Source organism: Pinus tabuliformis, chromosome 8 (genome assembly GCF_031772625.1).
Source record: "Pinus tabuliformis cultivar Carrire ecotype Pingquan chromosome 8, CPIR1, whole genome shotgun sequence".
In the NCBI taxonomy this organism is placed as follows: Eukaryota; Viridiplantae; Streptophyta; class Pinopsida; order Pinales; family Pinaceae; genus Pinus; species Pinus tabuliformis.
In genome coordinates, this window is record NC_142294.1 from 680,377,735 (window position 1) to 680,399,878 (window position 22,144).

Genomic DNA, 22,144 nt, shown 5'->3' on the forward strand with positions numbered 1-22,144 from the left:
AGAGGCAATCGCATGGTCGTATCTCCTGTGTAGTCCATCCTTGCATATGGAAAATCTTCGATAATTATGATATGATTTTCCAACCACTCGAAGAATTTAGGAGTAAATCAGATTGTTGGTCCTTCGCCACCTCCATGGATGCCATAAGTGTAACCCATTTTAGAATGCGAGTGTCATGATGCCATCCTCTTTCTGCAACTACATGTGGAGCCAAAAGAGGAATCTTCTCCAAAGCAAATGAAATAATGAAGGCACCATACCCAAAAATTTTGAGTTTACCCATTCTGACTCTGGTTAGTTTCCCCTTCAGATTGGAAACTACACCCTCACTCCAGTTAAATATGGTACCTTGAAAACAATCCACAGTGTTTTGCATCTGAGCCTTCATGAGAAAATGCAAAGCTACACTACCACATAGTCATGCAACAGTGAACCCGATGGCTTTCAAAGGAATTTTTGTTATGGTCTTGATGTCAATCCTGCCATCTTTGAGAGCTTCCCCTCGAGTACAATGTTGTAGAAAATAGGTAACATTGGCTTCACTACCTCGCCTATGCCCATACAGGTTGATTTCCACCCCACGGTGTGGAATTCCACACAGGAAGTAAATGTCATCAATGTCAATGACAAGTCTATGGTCTCTGACTTTGAAACATTTTTCTTGAACATTCCACTTGACTACCATCCATTCTAGCAAGTCTATTTGGGCCTTCATGCCTAGAATGGTAAACAACTTGTACAAACCATAATTTGCCAAGGCCTCTATGTTTGCTGGATCATTCAGAGCGGCTATATCTTGCTCTTCATGCTCACATTCTCTCCATTCCATATTTGTGAGCTCACATTCTCTCCATTCCATATTTGTGGTTCAAAAGGCTGCAATTAAACATAAAATATCATTAGAATGAATCATGGATAGAACTAGCAAAAAATTTGGGCATTTTCTATCTTATTTTTCTTGCCCTCGGCACTGTACACAACCAACTATTGTGAATTGTGCGCATGTGCATGGTTTCTTCGTTAGAACTTACGCACATAGCGTTAAAAAATAAGTCGATGTGCGTAGGCCTGATAAGGGCGACCTATGCACATCAAGGGAAAAAATCATTTTGAAAACACGCCCCAGAAAACCTGAATCTATAGTGAAAATCTAAATAAATTACATGAAAATGAAGAGCTCAGAAAGACAATCTACCTAGAGAATACGGCTCACGATTTCGTCCAACAGTTTGCCTATATTAACTAATATAGAACTAATTAACTGTTATCACCAAGCAACACTTCCAACTCTAGAACATATACATCAGTACCATTAAATAAACTTGCGTATATATGTGCTTCTTATGCATAAAATGTGCATACACATCTCAAGACATATTATGCACCAAGTCATGTCACTAACCCAAATATCACTGAAACTTCATTAAACTATGTTAATCCTTAAAGAATAATAAATATACTTATCCACAAACAACAACATGAATCAAACTATATTTACTGAGAAAATATACATGACTATTCTAAAATAGATGCACGTATTTATGCAATATTCAGGAGTACAACCTACATATAGATCTAAATCAAAATCACATATCTCAACTAACACATTCAAATCATAGCTCCACTATGACCACATATTTTGCATTGATAAATGCTTAAACATAAACAAATCAATCAAACATATTCATTAGTTCTCAATACTTGTTGAGATCTTTTAGATCCGAGCTTTGAACATGCCCTTGAAACTAAGGCAGCCAATTAGCATGGAAAACATCATAGAGCCATGTAACAAACCCTCCCAAAGGTTTTTTTACTATCCAAGTTGAATATTGTGATGTACACACCCCATTTTAGAAGATCAATACATGTCTCTTAGACATTTCATGTAAAATAATGAAAGATGATATTTATCCTCAATCAATCGTAAAAAAAAAGTCTTAAAACATGAACTCATGCACAATAACACTAAATACATAAAACAATGTACTAAATGCACAATAATTAAGCTCATCTTTTAACATGAAAGGAGCGGTGTGAATAGGAGCACTTATTTCATGGGAAGGTTACTTATCTCATGCGAAATATTACTAAATCCAATAGGTATTCTCATCTACTATATCTCTTTCCCCTCAAGATTAACTAGCCAAGGAATAATATTACTTTTTCCATGCTCTTCCTTATGCTATCACAGTTCCCTCTTGGGATCCATCATAGGTTGGCTATGAAATCTCTGAGCAACTAACACCAAGAATAATTCTCTGATAAGCCAAATACTTCTCTAATAAGTATTTGGTGTTTTAGGCATTGATTATTTAGAAGATATCATGACATTTAAATATTCAACTACCATCGGATAAATATTATTTCTGATATGGTTTTTATTCCACCTGATTTACCATCTGTAAAATTCCAAAAACAAAAGACAACAAAAGTAAATAGAACATAGCTTTGACAGAGTTTGAATAAACCCTCGGAAAACATATCAGTATGGTAAATCAATCGTTACTATATCATTATAGTAAATAAGATATCTAGGTGCCAGCTGAGGATCATTTGCAATCAAATTATGGGTACTGAGGACGGCCATGGGATTTTATTGTTCATATCTGATCAAAAGAGGTTCATTTTTCTCTCTGGTCAATATTATTTTCATCTCTGTAGCTCTTGACTCCTCATGGTTCATCCACGATGCCAAAGACATTAATTGTAGATCTCCTAGCTTGGCATTAAGGTCCCAAACATTCATGTTGTTATAGACATTTTTGTGCCTTACAGAATTGAGCATGAAATGTCCATAATCTAAGGGATCCAAAGTCCCTAAACATGTTGTTCCTACCCCTAGAGGAACAAGGCTAACAAACCACAGCAATTCACAGAAGTTCTCCACCAGAAAACTGCTCAAAAACAAGTCAATTCAGGATCAATTCAGTGGCTCCACTAGTTGTCTGCGCTGAATGTCAAAGCCAACACTGGCTACCTACGCTGAATGTCAAAGCCAACACTGTCTACCTGCGCTAAGCGAGAGTTGACATGTGGCAAGTTCATTCTAAGAGGTGTCAAGACCCAGGAAGCTTCCAGAATCTTCCTCAATGACACTTGCCTCAGTGAATTCGACTGGTGATGAGTAAGAGGTTCCTAATCTCCAAGTGGAAGCAAGAACCTCCAAGTGGAATCAAGAACTGACAGAGGGAGAGGACACTAGTCAGATCTCAAGCTGACTCATCCTCTCTCCAAACATCTATATATGGATCTCTCCTCCATGAGATCTGAAGGCTGGAATTTTGTTATTGCAAAGAATTGCTGTTGGTTTGAGATTGGAATCATTGGGTGCTTAATGCTTTGAAGGGGGTGAAGATAGGAATTCCATTTTCTGGGAAGGAGATGCTGGATTGGAGCCCTCTGGGTTGTATCTCTTCCCGAACCTTGTTATTCATCAATAAAGCTATCTTGGTTTCTCCTATATACTGATGTGTCTTTGATGTATGATTGTATTAGTGTATTTGGTTTATTTCTAATCCTAAACTAGTTATGAATGTGAATATCTGTCTTTGTGTAGAGTTCTTCTCTTGTTGCAAGTAGCTGTTCTCTTGTGATCTTGCAGGAACCCGTTGAAGCTGGACAAGCAAGAAGGCAAGTAGCTGTTCTCTTGTGATCTTGCATGAACCTGTTGAAGCTGGGCGAGTGAGAAGGCAAGTAGCTGTGAACTCCCAAAGAGAAGAGAGACCAGATCGAGGGACAAACGGAAGACACCGGTAAGTCTATTGATCTCTCTTCTTTCACATTTCATAAAGGAAGAAAGCTAGAATAGTTGTCTCTGTTTGTTGCTAAGGCACTGTCACACCTTAGGTGGATAGGATCGTCCTGCATAGGCATTTTTCCCCACAACAAATTGGCGACTGTTATAGACATTTTTGTGCCTTACAGCATTGAGCATGAAATGTCCATAATCTTAGGGATCCAAAGTCCCTAAACATGTTGTTCCTACCCCTAGAGGAACAAGGCTAACAAACCACAACAATTCACAGAAGTTCTCCACCTGAAACTGCTCAAAAACAAGTCAATTCAGGATCATGTCAACTGCCCCACTGACCATCTGCGCTGAATGTCAATGGCTACACTGGCTACCTGCGTTGAATGTCAACTCCAACACTGGCTACCTGCGCTGAGCGAGATTGGACATGTGGCAGGCTCATTCCTCAAGGTGTCAAAACCCAGGAAGCTTCCAAAATGACACTTGCCTCAGGGAATTCGACTGGTGATGAGTAAGAGGTTCCAAATCTCCAAGTGGAAGCAAGAACCTCCAAGTGGACTCAAGAACTAACAGAGGGAGAGGACACTAGTCAGATCTCAAGCTGACTCATCCTCTCTCCAAACATCTATATATGGATCTCTCCTCCATGAGATCCAGAGGCTGGAATTTTGTTATTGCAAAGAATTGCTGTTGGTTTGAGACTGGAATCATTGGGTGCTTAATGCTTTGAAGGGAGGTGAAGATAGGAACTCCATTCTGCTCGGAAGGAGATGCTGGATTGGAGCCCTCTGGGTTGTATCTCTTCCTGAACCTTGTTATTTATCAATAAAGCTATCTTGGTTTTCTCCTATATACTGATGTATCTTTGATGTATGATTGCATTAGTGTATTTGATTTATTTCTAGTCCTGAATCATTTATGAATATGAATATCTGCCTTTGTGTTGTGTTCTTCTCTTGTCTCAAGTAGTTGTTCTCTTGTCGCAAGTAGCTGGTCTCTTGTGATCTTGCAGGAAGGCAAGTAGTTGTTCTCTTGTGGTTTTGCGAGGAGGCAAGTAGCTGTGCTGTGAACACCCAAAGAGAAGAGGATCTAGATCGAGGGACAAACGGAAGACACCGGTAAGTCCATTGATCTCTCTTCTTTCCCATTTCATAAAGGAAGAAACCAGAATAGCTGTCTCTGCTTGTTGCTAAGGCACTGTCACACCTTAGGTGGATAGGATCGTCCTGCATAGGCATTTTTCCCCACAACAAATTGGCGACTCCGCTAGGGAAATTTGTTTTAGTCATTTTATTTGTGTTTCTATCATTGTTTACCTCATAGACTCAACAGCAACAATCGAACTGCTTCTGCTATTCTCAGTTGCAAAGTAGACAGTTGCTGCCTTGATCCTTCACTAGATTTTGTCTATGATCTAAATAATGGACTCACAAATGATTTGATGATCCTTTGTGATAGATCTTAGTACCCTCTCAAAGCATCCCTTTGATTATACCTTGCTTGTGTTTCTGATTTGGCCTGAAACCGTTGATTATTGAGCAATCTGTGACCCAGAACCCAGTGAGAAACGAGAGTTTCTCCTTCAGCGCAACTGCTGTGAAGGCATTCTGCATTTCAACGCAGGTCCCGTGAAGGCTACCTGCGCTGAATGTCAAAACCACAGTGTTGAGATTGCGCTGAACCAGTCTTGCCTTGTGTATCTGGGGTTCTCTGCTCTCTGTTGCCCTGTTTTGATCTCTGTTTTTGCAGCCTATAACCAGCATAGGTACCAGTCTGATAACTCCTTTTCTCTGCTTAAATTCCACCTCCTTTTGTACAAAAAGACTGTGAGTGTTTTTATGTGTTTGTGGCATCATTTACAGTTTTCCTTTGCATGAGTGAAATAATCATCCTGTAGCCCTTGATTCAGATCTGTTGATTGTGATCTTAGGAGAGAGTTCATTGGTTGTTTACAGTTGATTATACATTTACTTTTGCTTATTGGTTTGAGTTTGTCTCTTTTAAGTGTCGAAACAAGTGTTCATTTCGAAAGTCGCAAAGTGTTGTAATCTCTTCTACCCTTGTTGATTTCGAAAAAGTAAACTTGTTTGTATCTGTCATTTAAAAGCAAATTCAAAGTTGTACAAAAAGCTTTCTTTGTAGGCATCAATACTAAGAAAGCGGAAAACAAACACCTGCATTGTGCATTTGCATTTTGATAAGTTTGCATGCTTGATTTAGGAACAGTGCATTAGAGTGTGCTGATTGCTCTTTGAGAAAAGATGGTGTCTTTCTTTTCCCTTAGTAGCTAGGATTTTCAAAGTTGAAAAGATATAAAGCTTGCTTATCATCTTTAGACTGCATTTAGGAATTTGTATCATACATCTCGTGGTGAACCTTGAAAGGCAAACTTCTAAAAAGATCAACCTAAAATAAATTGAATGAACTTAACAACGCTTTGCAACATAACGCACAACATAGAGGTCTAGGCTAGAGACGTGTTCCGGCGTCGTTAAGCCTAGTGACTGTCGATCTCGTGGAAGGTGGGTGATTCCTCCTGAGGGACGATAGCGCTAGTACGGATTGTGCTCCCACGTACCGTCGCATATATATTGGGAGACCCCTATAGGCATATATCCTTTATCCTTAGGAAGCCGTGTCAGCCGCCCTACTGATCGCAATGCACTAAACACAGCATTCAGGAAGATCGACCGCCCGTACCCTAAAAAGTATTCTGCGGTTTTGCGAAAAGTTTGGCACACCCTCTGCCTAGAACTCCAGAGCAGTTTCTTTTGGCCTTTTTTAGACTCTATAACAGAAAAAGTCCATCCGAGCATTTGTCACTTTGGTCTCGTTAAAACATCGAAGGAGACTAGAGTCATCTTTAGCTTTTTCTTGACTCTTTAAAAGTGAAAAAGCAAGTTGTGTCTAAAGCGTCTAAAAAATTCATTCAATTCGGAAACACACTTTCCCCTTTTGTGTTTTAGTTGATCAAGTAATCCGCAATCGTGGAAGAAAGTCAATTGAAACCCCGTCGTTCGCGGAGGCTTACGAGTCAACCGTCTTTGTCTCCGGAATCGAAAACAGTACGGACAAAGCGAACTCGTTTAACCGGTTCGAAATCTCCTATCAAAGTTAGAACAACTGTTCCGACAACATCTGAGATTCTGGTTACTCCAAACATTTCTGGAAACCCTGCCTCTATTGAAGAAGTTCAACAGCCACAGAGGGACATTGACACTGATCCTAGTCTGAGAACAAATACTTGTGTTACTGAACCAGTTCCATCTGTAACCGGTCCAGAGAGTATTGTTCCTCAAACAACTGTCGCTGTCGATTCAACCCCTTCTTCGGCACCAGAAATATTTTACGGACCTGACGGTCTTCCTCTTCCACCTAGTTTGATTGCGATAGAGGAAATTGTAGAAGACCCGCAAGCAAGTACTCCAACCCACTTTGGAGTAGGGGTCACTCTATTTCCTTCTACATCAGAAGTTAGTCCATCACCAGTGGAAGTTCCTGTAGAATCGCTAGGCAATCTATTGGATAGACTCAAAATGTCTGAGCAACCATCGACATCTAGGACTGTGTCGAACGACACAGCAACAATAGAACTCCCTGCCGTCACTCCGACGATGTTTGCCGGCATACCATCTGTCCCAACTAGCTCGCAACCGCTAGAAGGAGTCCACCCAGGGACTATTTCGACAGTGTGGTCTGTTCCAGTTTGTTCCTCCGGAATAATATTCGGCAACTCTTATGTTGAAACTTGACAAATGGATCCATATGGAGGTCAGTTTGGGCTGTCCAGTCCCCAAGGACAAACAATCCCCTTGAGTTCTGGATTGCTACCGTATGGGGGGCAGTATGCCCTTTCACTACCCCCTCTGGGAGGGTATCCATATGGGAGTTCACAACAGTATTCAGGTTATACTGGAATTACATCAAGTGGTTGGGTACCTATGCTACCCCAGCAACCGAGAGTTGTGTATTCTATGCAACAATGTGTACCTATGTCGAACATCCCGACAACACCAGCCATTGTAACAGTGTCACAAGTTCAATCGGTGCCTGTTGTATGTCAACCGCAGATTTCTCAGGTTGTAATGCAACAGCCCCTTGACCCTGTGACACAACCACAATCGCCAACTGGTGGGGCGACACAGGTCCAAACGGGTACAATTACCCCGCATCTTGGTCCACCCGTTAGTATAGCGCAGCAGAACATGGCTTCACAACCGTGGCTGGTGCAATACCAACAACCACAATTCCAGCAAGTGTACCAAGGTTCTGAGCAGCAGATCTTTGCGAACAGTGGACAACCGTATATTCAAAACGGTCAAAACCAACCGCTTTACAGTGGTCAAATCCACCAACCGTATCAGTCATACCAACATCAATTACATTATGCTGGTATGTAAAGACCAACTGTTCAGGCGATTCCATTGTATCCTGGGTATGCTTCACCTAACCTGAATCAGCAGTTACCATTCGTGGCAACTTTAGAGTTACTCGATTTACACCGGTTAACAAATGATCCAATTGCTTACGCCCCTTGGTGGCCAGCGATTCCTCACAAACTTCCATCGGACATTCCTAAATTCAACGGAAATCCAGGTGAAGACCCATCGAATCACGTGATGACTTTTCATCTGTGGTGTTCATCAAACACCCTGAACGATGATTCGATAAGGCTTCGCCTTTTTCAGAGGACGTTAACGGGTCCAGCGGAAAAATGGTATATTGAATTACCTAGAGCCTCTTTCGACAACTTCAGTTCCCTAGCCACGACTTTCTTAACCCATTTTCAATTACCGATAAGGTATGAAACGGGGACGGAAATCTTAACCAACTTCAAGCAGATGACTGCAACTCATATATCCGATCATATACATGAGTGGCGTCGTCATCGCAGGATGGTGAAAACATACGTTCCCGATCAGCTATTAGCTGAATGGTTTATAAAGTCATTACTTCCTGCCATAACGGAAGATGTGGCCAAAGGGGGAGTCGTAACAGAGGAGCAAGTTATTGCTCATGCACAATATCTAGACTTAGTATACACTCAGTCTGACACGCTCTATGACAAAATACCTGACGCCCCTAGACCGGAATTCTCAATTCCTCCTCCTCCTAAATCAAATAGTGACTCTCATGCCGGCGATGGTGTGATTGGCACCGCAAACGCGAAATCGACAAAGGCTTCGTCTAAGAAAGCCCGTAAGAATTCGGATCAAAATGCAAAAGAAGAAATTCTTGCTTCGGAAGTAAATGCCGTATCAGCAGATAAAGGCAAAGAAACCAATCAACCAGGAAGCAAGAAGAAGCAAAACAAAGGGAAGAAGAAGAAACAGGGTGAGTCATCCCCTCAAAAAACTTCTTCAAACCCTCCTGGGAAAGGGAAACCAAAAAGTCCATGCATGATATGTGACGATGATCATTGGACAGCCGATTGTCCATACAAAGCTGAGCTTAAAAGGTTCTTAAAGAGTCCGAAAACTTCAGCTGTGTTAACTGATCCGTTTCCCAATCCAGGTCAAAATATGGTTGATAGTGGAAATGCTTCCCCGTCGCAAGTGCTAATGTTGTCGATCTCCAAACAACAAAATGATGCTTTGATTTCGACGAGGAACAAAGATTACGGGAATCCGCAGCTGTCGAACGACAAAGGTAAAGATCAACCGAGTAGTTCGACAACAACTTCGACAGAAGTTGTACCACCCATCATTCCTGAATTAACAATAAAACCGCCGAAGGGAGTAGTACACAAGTCGACATTTAATCCTCGCGCCAGAGCGGCGCAGCATTATAACATAGTGGAAGATTTGGCACAATCACCATCCGCTATGTCGACTCTTGAAGTATTACAAAATTGCCCATCCCAAAGGCAGGCTTTGTTATCGGCTATTGGTGGGATTGATCCTAAGGATTCCAATCTTGTATCCTTCGACCACAAAGGATACGATCCACAGTTACCAGCTCAACTAGCTTTCCTTATTCAAGTGAAAGCCCTCAACAAAACTATTCACCGAACAATTATTGATGAGGGGGCATCTACATGTATCATGTCGATGAGTTGCTGGAAAACTCTAGGATCTCCAACCTTGTCGCGATCTTCGACAACGCTAAAAGCATTCGACGAAAGGACGTACACCCCGTACGGCATCCTAAATAACTTGAAGGTTGAACTAGGTGGAAAAACAGTAGAAATAGATGTTGAAGTCATCGATGGGAATCTTGACTACAACATCCTACTGGGAAGACCGTGGATATATGCCATGGCAGCTGTAGTGTCGACTTATTTTAGGAAGATCGCATTCCCTTTTCAAGGAGGGATTACGGTCGTCGACCAACAGAACTTCTTCCCTAATGGTTCACAAGTTACAGGAAGCATTCCCATGATCCATGGAAGCAACCATTCGCTTCAAGATATCGGAGTAGGCCTACTGAAAGACCCCACATTGATGGGAACTTTCGCGCTTCCACCTCCCATCTATATAGGAGATATAGCATTGGTAGCAACCTGCAACATGATCTCTTCTACGAAGATCGCAGAAGACGATATCGACATGGATCATGCAATGGTTTTGCCCCCAAGCCCTATAGAAATATTGTAGCAATCAATGTTTCAGGCATGGGAGGCGAACCCAAATCAACGCTCATCAAGCGTTTGGGTAGATAGGTCTAGAGAATATGGTACCCTATTAGATCCTTGGTCGAAAGTGCATGGGACTGACGAAGGAATTCTATAATCAATGTTGATTGAGGGGGCACCATGGAATGATTGCCACCATCGTTCCCTTCTTCCAGATTATGAAGAAGATACTCAACATGACCTTTATCACCCTTCAGTTTTTGAATTCCTATCAAATACTGTAAATACGGTGGATTCCGAGCGAAACTTATCCAATATTGAAGAGACTATAGCCATAAATATCTCGACTAAAACAAATGTTGTAGAGAATATTTATGTCGGCAAAGGATGTTCTCCTTCAGAACTAGAAATATATAACGCTCTTTTTCGCGAGTTCAGAGATGTCTTTGCCTGGTCATATGATGAAATGCCAGGCATTGACTCGTGTATTGTTGAACATGAAATTAAAATGTATCCTGATGTCAAACCAGTAAGACAACGGCTTCGGCAGGTGCACCCCAAGAAAGCCGCTGCCATTAAAGCAGAAGTTGAAAAGCTTCTCCATGCTGGTTTCATCTACCCGGTTCCTCTAACCGATTGGGTATCAAATATTGTCCCTGTTATGAAGAAACAAGGGACGATTAGAGTGTGTGTCGACTATAGGGATGTAAACCAAGCTTGTCAAAAGGACAACTATCCTACACCCTTCATCGACCAGATAATTGATGAATGCGCCGGATGTGAAATCTTTTCATTTATGGATGGATTTTCCGGGTATAATCAAATAAATATCCGCCCACAGGACCAGTCAAAGACTGCATTCATTTGTCCGTGGGGCACATTCGCTTATCGAAAATTACCCTTTGGTTTAAAGAACGCAGGGGCGACGTTTCAGAGGGCAATGAATTATGCCTTCCATGACATCAAGAACATCGTTCAACCATATCTCGACGACCTTTTGGCTCATTCGCGAAAACGGACTGATCATCCGCAGCATTTAAGGGCGATATTTCTACGTTGCCGACACTACAAGATAAGACTCAATCCGCACAAATGTGTGTTTTGTGTCGGTTCTGGTCGTTTACTTGGCTTTGTAGTCTCCAAGGATGGGATTCCTCTCGACCCTTGCAAGGTCCAGGCAATCATTAATTTGCCTCCACCTTCAAATTTGCTTCAGATTCAGAAACTCCAAGGGAAAGCAAACTTTCTGAGGAGGTTCATTCCAAATTACGCAGAAATTGCTAAAGGATATACTCGTCTCTTGAAAAAGGATGTACCTTTTGTCTGGGATCATGTAGCGCAAGCTTCCTTTGATGCTCTGAAAGATTCTCTAGTAAAAGCATCATTAATGTATGCCCTGGACTATCAAAGAGATTTTAACCTGTATCTGGCTGCAGCAGATACAACCATTGCGATGGTTTTAGTTCAAGAAGTCGATGGAATTGAACATCCTATATATTATTTAAGTAAGAACTTAAATGATACAGAAAGCAAATATTCTTATGTTGAAAAACTAGCGCTTGCAGCTGTTCAAGCGATTCAAAGATTTCGACATTATGTCCTCTTTCAGAAAACTACCATTTTATCAGATTGCAACCCCATGACTTATATATTGTCGCGACAGTTGCTGGGGGGCAAATATTCAAAATGGATAGCGATCCTTCAAGAGTTTGATCTGGAATTTGTAAAATCCAAATCAAAGAAAGCTCTAGTTTTCGCAAAATTATTGTGCGATCTCCCATCGTCGTCCAACGATGAAACATCCGAAGAATCAATCGTGGACGAGAGTTTATTTCTGATATCTGCAAGCAATGAGTGGTATGGAGATATCATAATTTATCTTCAAACCCAAAAGTTCAGGCCTAACACCTCTCACTCTGAACAGAAACGTATACGATACCAAGCTAAAGACTACATGATCGTCGGTGATACACTTTACTGTTGTGGTATCGATACAGTTTTGAGGAGGTGCCTTACCCATGAAGAGGCCGAAAAAGCCCTGAATTAGTGTCATTCAGACGCGTGTGGGGGGCATCAATCTGGATATGCAACAGCACAAAAAATCCTACGAGCAGGATACTTCTGGCCAACCATGTTCAAAGATTGCATAATCGCAGTCAGAAGTTGCCATGCTTGTCAAATTTTTGATAGCAAAACCAGAAGACCACCCGCACCTTTGCAGCCAATAGTTGTTGTTTGGCCTTTCGCCAAATGGGGCATTGATTTCATGCAATGTAACCCCACCTCGACCGGGGGGCATGGGTATATTATAGTCGCCGTAGACTATTTTACCAAATGGGCCGAGGCGATGCCTACATTGGATAACACTGGTGAAACAGCTGCCCTTTTCTTTTTCAATCATGTAGTCGCCAGGTTCGGCGTACCACAAGCTATAGTTACAGATCATGGGTCGCATTTTCACAATCACATGATGGTTGAATTAGCTGCGAAGCTAGGGCTATCTCACGACAGCTCTACCCCGTATTATCCGCAAGCCAATGGACAAGTTGAAGCAATCAACAAGGTCCTGAAGCGTATGTTGCAAAGGATGATCGGAGTTCACAAAAGAAGGTGGCACCTAATCCTGTACTCAGCCTTGTGGGCTTACCGAACATCGGTAAAGAATGTGACTGGGTTCACACCTTTCCAACTGGTGTATGGCCTGGAGGCAGTCTTACTAGTCCAGTGCGAAATTTCGTCCCTTAAACTCGCAATTGATCTCCTCCCCGGAACTTCGGAAGAAGAGGCCCGTTTCTTGGAGTTAATCCAATTGGATGAAACCCATCGTGACGCCGCTTTGGCTAACGAAGACCATAAGAAACGAGTCAAGGTGCAGTTCGACAAAAATGTCAAACCCCGTGTCTTCTCGGAAGGTGACTTGGTCTTGCTTTATGACCAAGAATCCGATAAATTGGGAGCAGGTAAATTTAATTCTTTATGGATGGGCCCCTATATTGTTAAACGAGTGTTAGCAAAAGGAGCCTACGATTAATGGATTATGATGGAATCCCACTGGCGCAACCCCGCAATGGGTTGTACCTCAAGCGTTACTATGCTTAAATAGTAACCTGTGTGCTTTTGTTGTATTTTGTTTTCGCTAAAGTGTTTGTTTTGGTCGAGTAATCCACCTTTTTACATTTATTGCAGATGTCGAACCTTTCTGAGACATGTGTGGGATATGCCGACGGAGCGAGTCGTAGTTCGCGGAACCTGTCCTCCGCGGCCTGGGCCATTTTTGATCCAAGCGGCGAGTTAGTGAGTTTCAGAGGTGTGTGTATTGGGCAATCAACGAATAATATCGCTGAGTATAGCGCGTTGATAGAACTCCTCTCTGATGCCATCACCCATGGTATACGCCGACTAATCATCAGGCTAGACTCACAACTCGTGATACTACAACTCAATGGTATATATTCTGTCCGCAACCCAGCTATTTATCGCATGTTTCTAAGGGTTAAGATTTTGGAAAGACAGTTTGATTTAATTCAATACCAACATATTTCCAGGAACTTAAACATATTAACCGACTCATTAGCAAACTATGTGTTAGATAGACATTTGCGACATTTATAAAAAAAATGCATCATCAATGTTGTACAAGTGGATCATATAACTCAACCAGAATAAACCCGAAAATCAAAATATATATATAAAAGCTGTTTATCGTTTACACATAATGTTCTGTAACCAAGACAAAAATTGGTCGCATGACCCAAAAACTCAAAAGTGCTAGGGGGCACCCTAGCCTAGTGATGCTCATGATAGCACGTCACGGCCTGTGCAATCATGCGCAAGAGACGAGTCCATCGTCTAGGCACACCAGTAGTATGCCGCTGCAACTGTAAAGGTAACTCGTCGATCCGTACATCCGGAATACCAAGAGTAAGGCTCTCAACCTGCTCCTGCACAGCTGTAAGGGTCTCGGCCACATCAAGGTCGCGAAGAATAACCCTCCCAGCAGGCTCCCCTGCTGGGGCAGCGACTGGCGCTCTCGGGCGAACTGCTGGGCGAACAGGACCAACATCTGCATGCACACAAGAGTTTGATTAAAAAGTCTTGATAGAATAAAGCACAACAACATTATGAATAAAAACAGTAAACAGTGATATGGTCAGAGATTTTACCAATAGCGCCCCACTGTTCGCCATCCGGTAACACCAAATCCGGATCACCTCGGAAATCCATGCCCACATATGGATACTCGGAATAGACCATCTCCTGGCGCTCGAACCACCTGAAGAAGGTATCAGTGAAAGTAATCTGAGGTTGACCAGCATGCCTAAACATGTGATCAACCCATCTCTGCATGCGTGGCTCGGTCGGAGAAGGCAAGTCGAGTGCAATATACTGAGGCTGCATCAGTGGTATTTTCTCCAAGGCAAAGGCAGTCAAAATAGAACCAAATCCAAAGTTCTTCAGCTTCCCGTCCTTTACCTTGGTCAATTGACTTTTCATCTGGACAAGTACTACATCACACCAGTTGAATACTTTCGATTGGAGACACTCCAAGGCGTGCTGTACATAAGATCTGTTGGCAACATGAAGAGATGCACTACCGGCCATCCTACCAATAGTATACAGAATGGACCTGAGAGACCTATCAGTAATCTCACGGATAACGACCTTTCCATCTCTGCTCGGCTGGGAACCTTCCCTGCAATACTGGCGGACATAATCTCTCACGGAGTCATTCCCTCGGGCCGAACCTGACAAAGAAATGGGGGCACCCCGCCTTGACAACCCAGTCAAGAAGTAAATGTCTACGATGGTCAAGGGGATGGATTTACCCCTAATCTGGAATACTTGGTTGATAGGATCCCAAGCATCAAGCATATACTACAGTAAGGAGATCTGTGCTCTCATGCTCGAGATACGGAAAAACTTCAGCATGCCACAGTTCCGCAGTGCGTTCACCGTGATAGGATCATGGAGGGCAATCATGTCCTCTTCTTCATGTTCTCGTTCTCGCCATGTAAGGGACATTTTGCTCAAAGATCCCTGCAAAACAAACAAGAGAAAGAGTAAGTTCATGAATTTGATGAGAAACTGGCAAAATTTCATCAAAAACTGTGCAACAAAACAAGTTTTCTGTGCCCAACGCAGGTAGCAAGTGTTCTACCTGCATTGAAGGTCAAACTGCCTTAAGGCAACTTGACATTCAACGCAGGTTTCGAATGGACCACCTGCGTTGATGGCAGGGCACCCTAGAAAAACCCCAGGTGCTCAGAAAGACAGGGAAACAGGCACAGAATGGAAAAATGAAACCATGAAAAGAAAGAGCTAGGGTTTAGCTCCTACCTGGTCCTGACGGCACCGAGAATCGTCCACAGAATCTCCCGAAATCAGCTGGTGAAAATCAAGGGGGAAGAGGCACCTCCAGAGCTCCAACAAACCAAGTTCAAATGAAATAGTAAAATGAGAGGTAAAAACACTTTTTAATTGCTTTTTACGTAGTTCAAAGCGAAATATTAGGGTTTTAATCTCATTTTCAAATAAATGTTATTCATTTCTAACTAAGTTTGATGCAGCAATTGAGAATGCAGTGCTATCTTTGAAAAGAGCAAAACTAGCTGTGGTAAAAAATCAAAGTTTGACCATAAATGGAGCAGTTTTAGCACAAAGTTCATGCTCGTTAAAAAATAAACGCAAGATCCGAGCAGTTTTAGTGCATAGTTCATGCTCGTTAAAAAATAAACATAAGTTTGAGCAGTGTTTTTCCGCGTTCAAGCTCGTTAAAAAATGAACCTATCCCGGTAAATAACCATTGTGAATGTAACTCTATCAGCCATTAAAGCCTTGGTCGTGTTTGCATCGTCACATCCACTTTTCATTTGGCTGATCGTTCACCTCCATATGATTGTTTACCCATTTTGAGGAACAGCTGCGAAGAGTGATTTCACCTAGCCATCCTTGTGACACTGCCGTGATTGGAAAATTCCAACCTGTACCTGGAATCAGCTGCTAAACCTGTTTATCACTCGTTCCTCAAAAGACAAGTCTTCTTTAAGCTCTTTTCAACTAACTCGTAAAATATGAAAATATTGCCGATTTTTGGCCTTCCAGCTCGTTAAAGCGACCGAAAGTGCTATCCCTCCTCTAGATTTTAAGCTTTTTGGACCTGAGGGATTATTGCACAAAAAGATCGAGCGCTTGTTTTATTCAGCTCGTTAAAACTATCGAAAACTCATCCCTTCTGTATTGTTTTATACTTTTTCGGACTTAAGGGATTAGATGACAAAAAATGAATTTTGGAGTTAACTTTACGTACCTTTTCAGACTCTCTAAAAATGAAAAGGGACCGAGTCGTCTTTGTCGTTAGACTCGTTAAAATCATTAAATAGCGACAAACTTGTCTTTAGACGAGAACGAGTTTCACTATCGCTAGGCTCGTTAAAACATAGCGATGGGCTTGCCCGAAGGGCAGGTTATAGAACAAGCATATGTTATCCTCCTCAAGCTTGACAAAAATAAAGAGGTACTGGTTAGCAATGACTGGGGAAAAATTGGGAGAAACTAAAGAAAACTTTGATGGTAGCAAGTCGCTCTTGAACATGACACTTTTCCTCCGTACCACAATCGGGTTGGGTTGTTTCATTCACCGGTCACATCACCATGGTCTCGCCATACCATCCATAATTGGGGTAATGCTACCGATCCATCGCATCAGTGTCGCCATATGTTCAAGAGAAGTCATTCAGAAAGAGTCAACCGGGTCCCATCCATTGCCATACATTATCCTTCATCCATTCATGACCGCCACCCTGAATCATATGTCACAGATCGTTTTCATCTCCATCAAAATCATTAGCTCCGTTCCGTGTCACTGATGTGGGATTCATTAAGGCCCTCCTTTGACGGATCGCTTCTTGTCGACATCAGCTCATTATCCAAGAAGTTGATCTAGGAACAACCCCTTCAGTACTTTGAAGCTTGCATGCCTCAATGGCAAGTTTCTCACTTCTGGCGACAGGTATACATCAATGACCTTCGGCGTGGTGTTTGATGCCAAGTCCTTTATTCACACCACGTGAATTGTACTGCAGTACCTTGAGGGTCATTATCATTATCGGTGATTCCTCTCGCGCTTGTTAATGGTTTACATCATTGACCGGTAATCAAGCGATGTCTTTCCATGTTCGACTTCAGAACAATTCTCACATGGATCGACTTGTACTTAGAGTGAAGATCGAACGAGTTTGAAGACCCTGGATCTAGTTTCATCCATCCGGGCTGCGATATATATTCGGGAAAGATAAATACATTTGACATGTACATCATTGCAGCAGACGATCATCCTACTCAAAGGATGATAATTTCATCAAAATTATCAGTCTACCATCAGACGATTGTCTGTTCTATGTACAGAAAATGAATTTATAAAGCTGAGCATGGGAATGCCCGCCTCAGCTAGATCATGAAAGCAGTATGAAAAATAATGTATTGTATTGTATCTTATTACAGGTCTCCTCCCAGCAATTGGATGAACTTCGGACCCTCCTGGATAAAGCATTTCACCCGATAAACGGCCTCATACTTTAGGGGGCAACTGTTATAGACATTTTTGTGCCTTACAGCATTGAGCATGAAATGTCCATAATCTTAGGGATCCAAAGTCCCTAAACATGTTGTTCCTACCCTTAGAGGAACAAGGCTAACAAACCACAGCAATTCACAGAAGTTCTCCACCTGAAACTGCTCAAAAACAAGTCAATTCAGGATCATGTCAACTGCCCCACTGACCATCTGCGCTGAATGTCAATGGCTACACTGGCTACCTGCGCTGAGCGAGATTGGACATGTGGCAGGCTCATTCCTCAAGGTGTCAAAACCCAGGAAGCTTCCAAAATGACACTTGCCTCAGGGAATTCGACTGGTGATGAGTAAGAGGTTCCAAATCTCCAAGTGGAAGCAAGAACCTCCAAGTGGACTCAAGAACTAACAGAGGGAGAGGACACTAGTCAGATCTCAAGCTGACTCATCCTCTCTCCAAACATCTATATATGGATCTCTCCTCCATGAGATCCAGAGGCTGGAATTTTGTTATTGCAAAGAATTGCTGTTGGTTTGAGACTGGAATCATTGGGTGCTTAATGCTTTGAAGGGAGGTGAAGATAGGAACTCCATTCTGCTGGGAAGGAGATGCTAGATTGGAGCCCTCTGGGTTGTATCTCTTCCTGAACCTTGTTATTTATCAATAAAGCTATCTTGGTTTTCTCTTATATACTGATGTATCTTTGATGTATGATTGCATTAGTGTATTTGATTTATTTCTAATCCTGAATCATTTATGAATATGAATATCTTCCTTTGTGTTGTGTTCTTCTCTTGTCTCAAGTAGCTATTCTCTTGTTGCAAGTAGCTATTCTCTTGTGATCTTGTAGGAAGGCAAGTAGCTGTTCTCTTGTGGTTTTGTGAGGAGGCAAGTAGCTGTGCTGTGAACACCCAAAGAGAAGAGGATCTAGATTGAGGGACAAACGGAAGACACCGGTAAGTCCATTGATCTCTCTTCTTTCCCATTTCATAAAGGAAGAAACCAGAATAGCTGTCTCTGTTTGTTGCTAAGGCACTGTCACACCTTAGGTGGATAGGATCGTCCTGCATAGGCATTTTTCCCCACAACACATGTATGTGAGGGCCATGTTGTGGGAAATAAAACTCAGCCATTTTAGCCCTATTCTCTAGTGTAATTTGATCACAAAGATCAATAAACTCCCTGTAGTCCTGAAATGGCATGGTTCCCCTCTGTGCTAGTGTCTTAATCTTAAACTGTAGCCATTGTTCTTTGAGGAAAAGAGCATAGGATTTAGCTGGCATCCTACATTGGATTGCCTCCAAGGAGAGGCTGGCCATACATGTTAGTTGGTTCTCTCTTCCCTGTAGTTGTCTCCTCAGCCATGCATTTTGTCTCTGAAGTTGACTTCTCATTATTGCTTCTCTGTCCCTTAAGCCACTTAGCTCTTTGCCCATTTCTTTGAGTTATTCTTCCATGTGCCCAATGTCTTCCACCCCTTTGATTTGGTGATCTGCATCCATCAGTGGGTTCTGGCCCTCTCCTTCTCAAGTTCAAAAAACAAAGGGATGGCAAATTTTTGAGGTATTACCCTGCCTCCTTCAATAAACCAGTAATAGGAGTCCAGGTTAGGTTGGGGGCTTGGTTCCTTTGTCTCTGGGTCTTCTTCTTTTGTTTCTTGCTACTCGCTACCTTGCTTTCCAATTTCTTTGCCTCCTGTAGTTTCAACAGAGTATCTTGTAGGACTGTTTTTGCTTCCTGTAGGTTTTGTTGTGGATCCTATAGGATTACCCTACCCTTTGAGGAAGTTGATCTAGTGTTAGGCCTCCTTACACAGGTGACTGGTGACTTAGGGGAAGGCATTTTTTCTCTTTGTGTAGGGGAATATTCAATCTCAATAGGAATTTTTATTGATGTTTGTGGATTCCCTTGTTTTATTCTTGTGCTCTTTCTTTTTCTAAAATATAGTGGGGTTTTCCTCCTTATTTTTCCTTTTTTCTTGAATGGGGTGCTGAGAGTAGTGAGGGCAGCTACTGCCTCTCTCTTAGTGGCCTCCAGAGATACCCTAGGTGACTCCTCCTTGTGTTCTTTCCCCTCTATTTCAATGCCTTCTTCCTATATGTTTTTCTTGTCTTCTTCCTCTTCTGTATCTTCATCATCTCTATTAGTTTCTTCCTTAGTTTCCTCCTCTGTTTCATCATCATCCTCCTTCTCTTCTCCCTCTTCTTCTTCTGCTTCATCATGTTCCTATGTTTCAGCTTCTTCTTCATCCATCTCATCCTTATCTTGCTCTATATCTTCCTCTTCCTGTTTTGCCTCCTCTTCACTAATAGTAGGACTAACATCATAAGTGAGGGTTTTGATGTCATCCTCTATTGGCAAGTCTCTGAAGACTGACCATGTTATAGGGATTCTGAGGTTTTGGAGGGCATCTTCAATGAGGATCCTAATCAACCCATGGTGAGCCAATTTTTGGGAATTCCCTTCCTTCACTTTGTTGCTGGAGTATATGAGTGATTGCAACAAGAAATAGGGTATGCTAAGTCTTTGGTGAACTAGTGTTTCTACCCCAAATCTTAATTCTTCAAGGATCCTGAAATGATAGCCATAAACAACACTATATCTACCATCACATGAGATATATTTGATGAGTTGGTAGCCTACCTCACTCCATGGGTATGGAAAACTGTACCTCCTTACTCCATTTTCGTCCTCAGTGGGTTCTTCGCCTTCTAAAAAGATTTTTTTTTTTGTCGCTTGACTGTCTCCTTTGTCTTCTTTTCTCCATGGAATTCCTAGGGAAAGTGTGGTGACCCTGCTGATGAGTTATGGGGTGAGATCTAAAGTGAGGCCTATTACTAAAATAGTGGCATGGATTTTGTTGTGTAGAGTGAGGGAGTGAGAAAATTCTTGAGCCATCTCATCATCATACCCTATGAATTTTTCAAAAAACCCCATTCAGTTGTGCCTTGTAAAGATTTCAACCCTCTTTTCATCTTGCTGGTGAAACTTGACGAGAAAATGAGAGGGTTGACACCATTTTTTTAAAATGCAGGAGCAAAACAGAGTTGACTGTGTATGTAATTCACTAGTCATAGTTGCTAACTTCACTAGATTTTAGAGTATCTCTGGTTCATTTGCTTACAAATGGGAGTGAAATTTTAGAGCCTAACTCTTTAGAATGGTTACAGTAGAAAATTCCTATGATATCCCCTCTTGAATCCTTCTTTGCCTCTCCTATAGATTGTCTCTATGTATCCTGTAGGAATTCCTGTGCATGCTCCTGTAAGAATTCCTATGTAGAACGATGGATCTTTGCCTCCGGTGGGTGGCTTGGGTTATCAGAACGACTTGAGTGAGGGAGTTTCGAGGAGGTGAAATGCATGAATGCATGGGAACGATGTTTTGTTTCACTTTATGGTGTTTTGGGGTGAGGTGGTGTGCTGGCAGCAAAGGTACGTTGCCATTTTTGGACCATTGGTCCCCACTACCACCTCATCATTTCCCACTCCTCATAATCAAATCCCACCTCGTAGATCTGTAGTTTAACTACTTTTTGTCCTACTCCTCCTCTGCCTTTGAGTTGACTGCAGCCACATGTGAAGGACACCTGATTTTCCATGTGCTAACTAAACGAAGTTGGCCAAGTTAACTGGCCACCTTTTCACTTACAAACCAACTATCTCATAACCCTTGCAATTTTTTACTACATTATGCATATGAGTGAGCGAGCAGGATACTTACTTGTGATTTCGATGCCATGCTTCAGTTGTTGAAGATCAGAGGTGTTGCATTGTTTATTTGCTGCATGGCATTCTTCTTCCTCCTCTTACTGTCTGCTAATGGTTTCTTGGCTTTTGCAGGTATTTGTGGCTGAATATCTAATGTTGCTGCTATTGTGAAGCTCCTGGATCATCCTAGTGAAGACCTATTGTTGGTGATTGACATCTTGTTGGATAGGCTGCTATAGGATTTCCTATAGGATGTCCTATAGCTGCTTCTCCCTTAGAATTCTTTAATCATGCTGTTGGCTGGGGTTGTGAGGATGTTGTAACGAATGGAAGGGAGTATGAGTGTGTGTAGATCAAAGGGCAGTCAGGTAATGCTCTTACTCCTCTTTGTTTTCCCTTTTTTTTATGACTCACAGAAACTGTTGAAACTAACCTTTTTTTGTTTTTGTTTTGAATGGTGCGTGAATGGATGATGATGGTGGACAAGGCGAGGTGTTAGATCATGCATAGGGTGAATTTTAGGGACCTAAAAAACCTAT

General features: G+C 42.0%; 1 pseudogene; it reads right to left on the reverse strand.

Annotated features, from left to right (window-relative positions):
• LOC149237415 (ruBisCO large subunit-binding protein subunit beta, chloroplastic-like) overlaps window positions 1-283 on the reverse strand; it is a 106,048-nt pseudogene extending 105,765 nt beyond the window's left edge.
• Between the last annotated feature and the right edge of the window lie 21,861 nt (window positions 284-22,144).